Genomic DNA, 10,769 nt, shown 5'->3' with positions numbered 1-10,769 from the left:
GTGTGTGTGTGTGTGTGTGTGTGTACACATGCACACCACTCATAGAATAATTCAAACAAGTCATTAAATATGGCAGTGTCTGGCATGTAATAATAGAAGCTCAAATAAATATCCTATTCAATATTAAAGTTATGGGAAAATAAAAGTTGAGAAAATTGTGCTTTGGGCAAATAGCAGTGCCATGATGATGGACCCATTGGAATGGGTCCCACTGAATTTAGGACTAAGTTTCAGCACAGGAAAAGAAATCAGCGGAACAGGAGATGTTACTGCGGATCTTGTAAACAGCACACACCACCATGGAGCTGTCAGCACCAGGGGCCACCTGCCACCTGGATTCACTCAGAGTGGCTGCGTGACAATAGAAACCTCCACACAGTCATGTCTAGAGTCTCCAGGGTGAGCCCTGGAAGCTGAGTCATGACATGGAAATGAAGACTTTGTTTTCCCCATAAAAAGAGTCAAGGATCGCAACACATTCTTGAGAGTCGATGGATCTCAATGCAAAGACTCAGGGACTTTCAGTTCACCTCCACCACCTCCTTCTGCTCTAAACCCTGATGACTGAAATAGTTTGAAAGCCATCAGATTTCCTAAGTATGACTCCCTCATGCCTACGAGATCAAAGATCTCTCAGAGCTAAAGAAGCAAATGAATTATGTCTTGCATCACCCCAAGGGTTGTGTCTTCTACTACTGAGCACCACTGAAAGCTTGAATGCTAGCTCAAGTTTTTAAAATTCCAACACTGTACTCATCATTTGTACCAGACTGTATCTCTGTAAGATGAAATTCAGGAAATGGACTCATCACAGAAGAGGTAACTCAATCACACGACGTTCTAAGGGGATGCAGATTCATCTCGGTAAGCGCCCATCAACAATGTGGATGAAGAAAATGCCACATGGTACAATATTATGAAGTCATAAAGGACAAAGTCCCATCACTGATGGCAAAATGGATGGAGTTAGGAAACACTGTTAAGTGAAATAAGCCAGACACAGAGAGGTGAGTACTGCATGCTCTCTCTCAGTTGTGAAAACAAAATACCAACCTGAATGTGGAATAGTGATAAGGAAAGGCTGCAGAGGCTGAGGGGAATGGGAGATAAAGATTACTGCATGCTGTCTGCATGGGCTGAAATATCACATGGAACCCAATTCATATATACAATTAATACAGGTTAATCAAAAATAATAATAAAGAGCATTATTAACAAAGAAATAAACATCTAGGACAGGAAGCAGTGGCAGTAACTGTTGTAAAACCTAGAAAGTGTCTGTGGCCACAATGCAGATGTCTCTGAATTTCCTCATAGCAGAGGACACTGACTTTAAGGAATAAAAATAACTTTTAAATACAAATATCTTCCAAACACTTAACTCTATGTACAATATTCATGACATAAAAGAAGAAAAAAAAACTAAAGAAATTTTGCCCACTGCTTCCTTTATTGGCCTTCTAATGCTTATACAAATCCTATTTGTATCCACTTAGTCAATAAAAAACAAAAGTAAATTCACAACTTCTGAATAAATTTGACTTCTATAGAATCATTGTATGATGAATAACTACATCCTGGGTTTGTTTGATATAAATATACCAAACAACTGTACTAAATATTACTTTATATTGTGGATGAAAATTTTTGAATCAGTGATTTCTTCATGTGGACCACTGAGATCCACAAAATTTGGTTAAGCCATGAAAAGACTGCTTCCATCTTATCATAAGACAGTTGGGAAGTTAAATAATCAAAATGGATCTAGCTGTGCCTTCCTTTCTTTTTGACCAATGGGAAGATAGAAATAGTATGTTTTCCTTTAATATATTTTAGTCAGTAAAAGCTAAAAAGCTTTCCCCCCTTTTATAAACTATCATAAAGTTTTGTTTGTAATCTACCCAGTTAAAATGCAAGATAATATAGTCTCAAATTGGACAGATGTGAGAAATCTCAGAATTTTTTTTAATTAGACTTAATGAAAAAGACATAAACACTGAGCAAGTTTAAAATGCTAATTAAAGTAAGGGCTGGGCTGGTGGATACGAAAGGAAGGCGATATGAATTATTCAACAAAATCTTGAGTGAATTAGGCACCTCTGAAATGAAGACCATCACTTCTACTGCTAGCTCGTGAGCTGCCCTACCTGTCCTTCCGGTGTGGGACCCTGTGAGACACCTGGACAGAGCACTCACACTCTGGGGCCATAGTGCCTACCTACGATTTCTCTCCTTATTTTCTGTGACACCTAAGGTGGTTTAACTAATTTTTCTGTTCCTTCATTTCCTCATTTGTAAAATGAGGGTAACATTGTAACATCATAGAGCTCTTAAGTCCACATTTATATTTCTTCTTTTGAAAATTTTCTACTGAGGTCATTTGTTCATCTTAATGAGATTATTTGGTTTTTTATTATTTTTTTAGATCAGTATATTTTCTAAATATCAATCCACTGCAAGATGCATAGTAAATTAGTGTAACAATACTGAAGAACAGTACAGAGGCTACTCAAAAAACCAAATAGAGCTATCATAAGACCCAGCTATCCCACTTCTAGGTATATACACAAAGGAGATGAAAACAGCAAACCAACACTTACCTGTACATATATGGTGAGTGCAATACAAAGAATGGATAGAGAAAACATAGCACATATATGCAATGAAGTGCTATTCAGCCAGGAAGAAAAGGGAAGTGTTGTAATCCTCAGCAGGAAGGATGGATCCAGAGGGCTAGAGTGAAAGAAGCCACAGAACACGCACTGCCTGGCATACGTGGGAGCTGAGCTGGGTCAACTGGGATTAGAGTGGTGATTGAAGGGTGGGAAAGAAGGACAGGAGAAGAATGGATTTGGTTAGTACATGATGTGCTGTGTGTTACAATATCACACCGAACCCCGTGGACATAGGAAATGAATCCATGCTAATCAAAAATAAGAAAACATCGTTTATAAAGCACTTAAAGTCTTGGTGAACAGGTGTAATGCTAATTTCTAGTGCTTTGAATTTTCTTGCATGTTTCACACATCCCTACCTAAATTAAACACACAGAATAAATTATGCTACCACATTATAATGATTGTATTCTCTGAGTATGAAGAAGCATAATTAAAATTCTTGAATTATATAAATACAACCCTGAATGTTATGCATCCGTCTTTTTCTCATAGAAATAAAAACAGCAGTGAAAGTGACATTTGGTCAATGCCCTGTAGATAAGTAAAGGCATTATTTATTACCTCTGTCTGATCTAGCTTTGTAAAGAACTTGGCCTCCAATAACCAAACAGACACACACACACACACACACACACACACACACACACACACACAAAACATCTTTGAGGCCAGCTGTGTAAAGGGAGAGAGGAAACTTATAGATTGTAACTGAGTTTTAGTAGTGTAATAAATTTTCCAGTACTAGAGTCTTTTAATCTAAGTTTAATGCATATAAGCTACATGCTAGAATCTTAAATTAATAAAGATATAATTTTGTTTTTTAAAAAATATTAGGCTGATATTGGAAAATTGTGCAAGCTGCATTAAGTGTGAGGAGTTTAAGTAGAAACGTGAACAGCATTAAATTTACTTGCATATTTCAATTCTTAGAACACACCGAGTCTTCCTAAGTTCCACGTCCTTTGGGGAGACATGGAATAGCTGGCCCTCAGATAATTCCATTTTTCCGGCAGCCTTGAAATTCTGTCTCTATTTTTTTCAGAAAATATGTCACTATTTCAGGAATTTAAAACAAATGCACTAACTGCGGAGGTAATCCTTCCAAGCCCCAAAAGCCTTGGTCCCAGAAGACACAGTAAGGTGAAAATAGCTTTTGCTTTCCTGAAAAATTATTTCTACAGCATTTCCTATTAACTAGTGACCAACAAGAATCCAGCTAAGATTTATGGAATGGATGGCTGAGGAAGTCATTTGCTCTACACGTTGCTTTCAAGAACTATAAGGGATCCACAGAAGGTCCAGAAGAAAGCTCTTAAGTATTCTTAAATATTCCTTACAAGGAGAAAGACAGAGATGCATGAGCCATTCTACCCACAGCTCCCATTTATATAGAGTAATGCCGAAGATTTCTTCAGGAGGATCCTTGACCGAAATACATGAGGAAGGAGTAGAAAACTCATTTCACAAAACTCAAAATGGAAGCCTGGATTTTACAAAGAGAAGAGGCAGGGTTATAAATTTTTCCATGTTGTTAATCAAATGATTCTCATTTCTGAAAGCAGTTTGCTTCATAGTTCTTTTTTTAAATAGTAACTTTGGCGTACAGGAATGTTTTTAGATTGTTTACTTGCTGAGCAGAAAGTCCTCAAAGCTAAATGCTAGAAATCACTGACAAATAATAAAGATAAAACATCTTAGAAATTTTCGTAGGAGTTAATTAAAATTATGATTCCATTTAGAAAAAAAATCAATTGACAGACTTCTTTTGGAGAATACAGCTATTGCTTAAAGCGAGAAACATACACAGTCAATGTTCTTTCCTGTTTTCTCTTAAATTTGAAACCTCAAAAAAAAATCCCTTATCCTATTTTTCAATAGCTCCCAGCAGTGTCTTAATTTCTAAGTAATGGTTTAATAAAAGGCACAAGAAATAAACAGTTTAAATACTAAATATATAAGCTGTCATTTATTCCTAACAATAAAAGTCTCATCATCCGGTTTTTGTGAATCCTAACAAAATGTCATCCTTACAATTTTCTCAAACATATGCTGTACTAAACAAAAATGCAAGCCTGGATTATAAAACTACATTTAGAAACAAAGATTTTGAAACACATCCTTAAATCACAAAAAGTGAGCCTTATCTCGAAAATAAAAAAGGAATAAAACATTTTTATTATGATACACAACTCCATCTTCTTCATGTGGTAAATAGAAATCAAATCAGGTAAAACCACAGAAAATCAGTTGCTCTCTATGTGCTCAATCTAGAAGAAAATAATTATATTTTTAAACTAGTCGCCATGGGAAAAGGTAAAAAGAGGGGGTGAAGCTCCAATTGTCTGAGTCCCGTAGCTAGACTCTTCTTAACTCAGGTGGGAGCCACGGACCGCAAATCTGGAGTTGCCACTCATTCTGCTGTATTTCCATTTGGTGGAGTTGGGCATCTGGTGGGGGGGTAGGGAAGGAGGGAGGGAACACTTACAATGCTCAACAAGATTTTTCAGCCCCTATAATTCATCCTATAACGTGCAAGAATTTCGGTTGCAATTATTTCAGGGTATATTGAAACAACCCTTTATCCCCTCACTTTAGTACTGAAATAAAATGCGTCCTTGCGCTCTGGTATACAGTACGCACTTCTTTTCAATGTTTCTCTCTGCATTCCATCTTTCTTTTTTAGCAGCATGTGGCTGGGGGGAGGTGGCGGTGGGAGAGAACGTTCTTTGTTAGTCTTCACTTGCTTCCCAGTACTTTACTGCCCTCTAGTGCTTCAGAACGGAATATCCGGAGGCGTCCACCATCTGCAAAGCAACAGACACCATTTTAGGCTTCACTGGAATACTAGGGATATTCCTGCCTGGTTACCATAGCAATTTTTATCTCTCCCTGAGAAAACTGTCTCTGAATTGAGCTAGACGTTTTTGTGCTTTCCACCTGAACATGTACAAGTATGCTGATTTTTCTGCTTGCTCTCTTACTATGCTCCATCTTGGTTCTCCCTTCCTTCTTACCTCTTACCCTCCCTTCATTCCTTGTTTCTTCCTTCCTTCCTTAACAGCCAGTATAATTTAATTCCCTGAAAAAAGGAGTGTGGGTATTTAAAATTCATAACTAGTTCCAAATGGCATTGTGCAGCGTCATTTCAAAACCACCCCCTCAAATCACAAATGACCTAATCAATCTACACAGCAGATTGGACAGAGGCTGACAGTGCAATGTCTTGGACAAAATTTTAAAGGCCCAGATCATTTCTGTATAAGAAACTCAAATTGGTATACTGATTTTTTTTTTCCCAGACCGGAAGACCAAAGAGTAAAGCCCACTTTAACGTTGGCTGTGACATAATTTTCAGCAATGCTACCCCTTTTGTTCTCAAAGAGAACTGATTGTATTATATGTGGGAAGACTCTCCCCCTTGTGAGCAAATACCAAATCTTGCTGCTGAAATCCCCTAATAGCAGACATAGTACCACCCCACACACCTGCCCTGGTGATTATTAATAAGAAGCAAAATATTGAGAGAGAAAAGTGGGTTAACAGACTCTCATCAACCATGGTTTTACTTTCTTTTTCTGTATTTAAATGTTCTTTACCAAAGCATTTCATCCTTATTTGGAGGAGCTGTGCTAGAAAAAATAAGAGCAGAAGACCGGGCTAGGGCAAGTTGTGCTATAATTTATGCGCTCATTCACGTTTCTGTGACTCCCCTGACGTCTGCAGGTTCAGTTGACTTGTCATTTATACTGAGGCAGGGTCCATTTCTCATTCAGAACCCCGGGCCCGGGCCCTGCAAACTGAGTGCCACCGAATAACTAAGAGCGCAAAGTGATGTTCACATGCTTGCTTCTTAGAGACTCAAACCAGTTGAGATGGCCCCGCCTGGCTCCATGAATGCGATGGCTACAAGTTCATAAACCGTTTTTGAAACAATTTGTGAAAGCCTTCTTCCCTGGAAACCAGAAATCCACACGATCACCAGGATCATCCCGGGCTCGGGGGCAGCGTCGCTCACACGCGTGCAGCCTCTGGCGTCCAGGTCCCCCCACTGGTGACTCCCATAGCGGCCCCGGCTTCAGCCACCCACTTCCCCGTCTGGGGCTCCCACTCCCTCACCTCCCACCCTGCCACCTCTGCCTTCTTCTCGACTCACTCAGTGCTTCTCTCCCTCCCTCTGGCACGTGGAAACTTCTAGAGTCTGGCACTGCCCACTGAAGCCACAGGAGCAAGGGACGGGCCAGCTCAGGGTCATCTGCTGCACCCACCAAATCCATGGTCATCACTCCCATTTCAAAAAAATAAAGCACATTTTTTTTCACCTCACAGAGAAGAAGCAAATTACCAATTAGCAAAGTCTTGTGCTTTGCCTTGCAAATTTCTGTTAGGTGTGCTGGAGCAAGGTCCTTCGCTGGATAAGCAGATTCACTAGAAAAGAAAAATGATGCAAACCAGAGAACTAAACGCTGCAAATTTATAATCCAAATCCACTTTGCAGCACAATTATTTACACCAATTTATCAACTGAACCGTGAAGGTCTCAGGACATGCGTTTAGGATGGTCCAGCAGTATGTTAACTCCTCGTAAGCCTCCAGCCATGTCTAGGTGGGGAAAACAGAACTATCTTCTTCCCAAACCAAACCTGGCCAGGCCTGATACCTTCACATAGACACATGTGAAACATGACAGGCAAAAAGATGACTGAGATTAAATTGATATAGTGAAAGAGAGAGCTCTTCACAAATCCAATAAATCAATTAGCAGAAAGAAGAGTGAGGGTGCCAGTGTTGAATTTGTGTCACGATGGATTCTCTTTCTTAAGCAAAAGAGACACAGATTTGCTGAAGTTGCCTCACAAGTTTTCCATCCTAGCCAGTGTCAATTGGTCATTGCGACAGACTGTTTTTAGACTAATTGTACCCTTAGTCGCTTAGTCCCGGGAAGGTTTTTGAAAATAAATTTTCTACTGTGTTGAAAGAATAACATTTGGGTACTAATGAAAATGGCTAACTAAACATTCAGTGAGGATAGTTTATAGTATTCTGTGAAAGATATAAAGCATTTGCATTGAAGCAACTTGTGTAATAAAGCTTCTACTAAGTTCACAAATACTTCTCTTTAGTTTTAAACATGTCGATCTTTTTTAAATTGTAAATGCTTTAAATATTTAAACATTTTAGATATTTTAAATATATTTGAATGTTTTGCCAAACTTTAAAGTAACAGTATAGACAACAGGTGCCAACCAAGCAAGGCACCGATCATTTTCAGTCTTCTTTCCCCCAAGCCCGGAGCACGGCAGTTTTGCTGTCCTCCTACATCAGCCTCCAGAGCTGAGATTAGAAGTGTTTACCCACCACCTGAGTTAGCTCATTGTTTTAAAGATCATTAAAACTCCATCCATCTTGTTGACAGTGACCCAAACCCTCTCTTGTCTACTAGATAAGAGCCATTCTCTGAAATTCTGCTGTACTCTTTGTGTTATGGGGTGGAGTGAAAGACTTGAAGCAGACACACGGGTCCCTCAGTCACCTTACATGGCCACAGCTTCCCCTGCAGCGCTGCTCTCTGACAGACTTCTCACCCATTTTGGCTCCTGTAACACTTTGGATGTTCTTCTCCCAGAACAGAGAGATTTAATTCTATTCACTCTCCAGGTAGCTTCAATCAGCTCCTAATATGCACGAGAAAATGAGCGTGCAATTGTGAACCACTTACACCCATCTTCATTCTTCACAGGAGTCCACTTGCTTTCTCACAAGCCTGGGAATTGCTCTAAAGCCTTCAGAAAAGAGTCATCACTAGTGGACTAACCACAAGGAAAATATCACAGGTCCAGTGTGTGTGTGTGTGTGTGTGTGTGTGTGTGTGTGTGTGTGTGTGTTTTCCAGAGATGGGCTGTACCATGAAACAGCCTTACCAAACATAGAAAATAGCTTACATTCTGTTCTACCTGGCAGGGCAAAAAGAACAGCAACAGGTGGAGACTTCACAGAGTGGCAAGTGCTACAAGGTGGCAGCACCCGGGGCCCTCAAAGCCGCATGTAATGAAATTCAGTTGCCACTGTGAGCAAGCAAGAGAGCAAAAGCACCATCCACCTGGGGTGTTTAAAGCGGGACTTTGGGGAGGCATTAAGATTAGGTAAGGGCTTTGGGGTGAGGCACTATGATTAGATCCTCGTGACCGTCTTTGTAACAGGGACCGGAGCCAGACAGTTACAGCATGTACGTGTGTACTTCCTGCCTCCCGCCACAGGACATTCTGCCCTCACGTATCACAGAGAAGGGTCACAGCTCCAGCACTAAGCGCCAACATGGACCTCTTCCCTTCACTAAGCAGTGTGACTCAGGTATTTCATCATCGTTACCAAAAATGGACTAACAGTGCAATTCTCCAGCTACGGATGAAAAATTTTTGTGATTTAAAACAGAGCGGCATGGAGAGAGGGACAAAGGGGTGTTTGTTCCTTTTTGAATAAAGTTTGCATTGACAAATTTGATCCATGAATGGGGGAAGGGGGAACAGAGGCTCAGCCCATGAGTTTAGATTTAGAGGACTGTGGCTGGTGGAGCCTTAATCTGGGACGGGCAGCACAGCAGATGAACCCAACCAGGGTGGAGAACGGGGACTCGAGCCCTCAGCCTTGGCTGGGTGACTAACTTCAACTCCCCATACACAGCACTAAAGCATCTGTTCAGCTACAAACCCGTGTTACAGGGCCAGCTCTCCGGTCTCCTGTGCTAACTACTCTGAATCATCCATGGCTCTTTCCACCCTTCCAGTGCCTGCCTCACCTTCCTTCTTGGTTGCTGAAATCTGGTTGCTCCTGGCTGATTTTCATCCAAGGCTTCTACTCAGCATTTCCTTCTGTCTCCTTTCTTCTCCTCTTCCCTCCATGCTGAGTATTGATTGAAAATCCTTACTTGAATTCTTTGAGGGTGGGTTTAATTGGTCATTGGCAGCATCTAGTAGACAGCACGTCTGTAAATTGAGCAGACATCTTGTAAGAGGCACATTCAAAGGTAGTTGCCTCCGTTTCAAGAATCCGCCTTTGTTCCTGTCGCTCTGTGGCCCAGGTGGTGGGGTTACATGGCAGAGCAGACACGTGGGGAACCATAAGCTGCTATTTGCCCAGAGTTAAGAAATAGGAGAGGCGATCATGTAGAACAGCAGCCTCATTCAATCCTATCACCCACCTCAGAGGTCCCTTTGCTTTGCTCTTAGGTTCCTCAGTAAAAATCTCAACACTCAGGTCCAGGGATGTAGCTCAGTGGGCCTGCATCTGCCTCGTAAGTGCAAGGTCTTGAGTTTGAGCCCTGGTACCAGAAAAAACAAAAAACAAAAGCCTAAACCCTCTCCTTCTTCCCTCCCTTGCTCTCTCCCATCCTTCCCTTTCACCACTGCAGACCCATAGCCTCCTCTCCATTAGCAAATCCCATAAGATCAACCTCCACCTATCACAAAAACACCCACATCTTTTCTCACCTCCATCTTCTTCATCCAATTCAAGATCAACTCCTGACTAAATTATTAATAGCCGCAAAATCACCTCCTGCTTCTGTGCTTTTTTTCTTGTTCTACATTAAGAATTTTAATGGCTCCATCAAGAGAAAGCATCTACAAACTCCCATCAGATTTTTCTCATTAAAAATGAGCCAGATTTGGTCAGTTTTCTGCATGAAACTTCTGGTGACTTTTCAGAGTATGCAGAGTGAAAGTCCAGGTCCTTACAATGCTGTATGAGACCTACCGGAGCATTCTCCCTTGTGCTCTCTGAGATCATTCCTATGACTCCCCTCCTCCCTAGCTCTGCCCAGGATGTACTGCTGCTTTGCCCTTCCAGCAAGCTGAACCATGAATGGCATCAGGGTCTTCTCATTTCTTGGTTCCCCTGCTTTAGTTCTATGTCATTTTCTCGAAGAAGCCTTTCTTGTCCAAGTGAGTCAAAATTTCAAACCTCAGTATGGCTCTGTCTATTGCTGACGCTATTTTTCTCGGTAGTACTCAATCCCATCTAACATATTTCACTTGCTTGTCGTGCTTGTTGTCTTTCTCTCCATTATTATGTATCTGCATCGACCAGAGAGGAGAT

The 10,769-nt window shown here is 40.9% G+C and overlaps 1 long non-coding RNA gene across 1 annotated transcript; it reads right to left on the bottom strand.

Moving 5' to 3' along the window:
* Nucleotides 1–4,930: 4,930 nt before the first annotated feature.
* On the bottom strand, nucleotides 4,931–9,952 carry LOC104864754. Its single transcript, XR_780978.2, has 3 exons — nucleotides 9,874–9,952; nucleotides 9,472–9,658; nucleotides 4,931–5,482 (listed from the first exon to the last, which is right to left on the bottom strand). It is a non-coding gene; the product is annotated as an uncharacterized LOC104864754 (long non-coding RNA).
* Nucleotides 9,953–10,769: the final 817 nt, after the last annotated feature.

This window comes from Fukomys damarensis, unplaced genomic scaffold (assembly GCF_012274545.1).
Source record: "Fukomys damarensis isolate Sample0158 unplaced genomic scaffold, DMR_v1.0_HiC HiC_scaffold_38, whole genome shotgun sequence".
Taxonomy (NCBI): Eukaryota; Metazoa; Chordata; class Mammalia; order Rodentia; family Bathyergidae; genus Fukomys; species Fukomys damarensis.
Note: the sequence above shows the minus strand (reverse complement) of the source record. Positions and strands in the feature narration are given on the sequence as shown.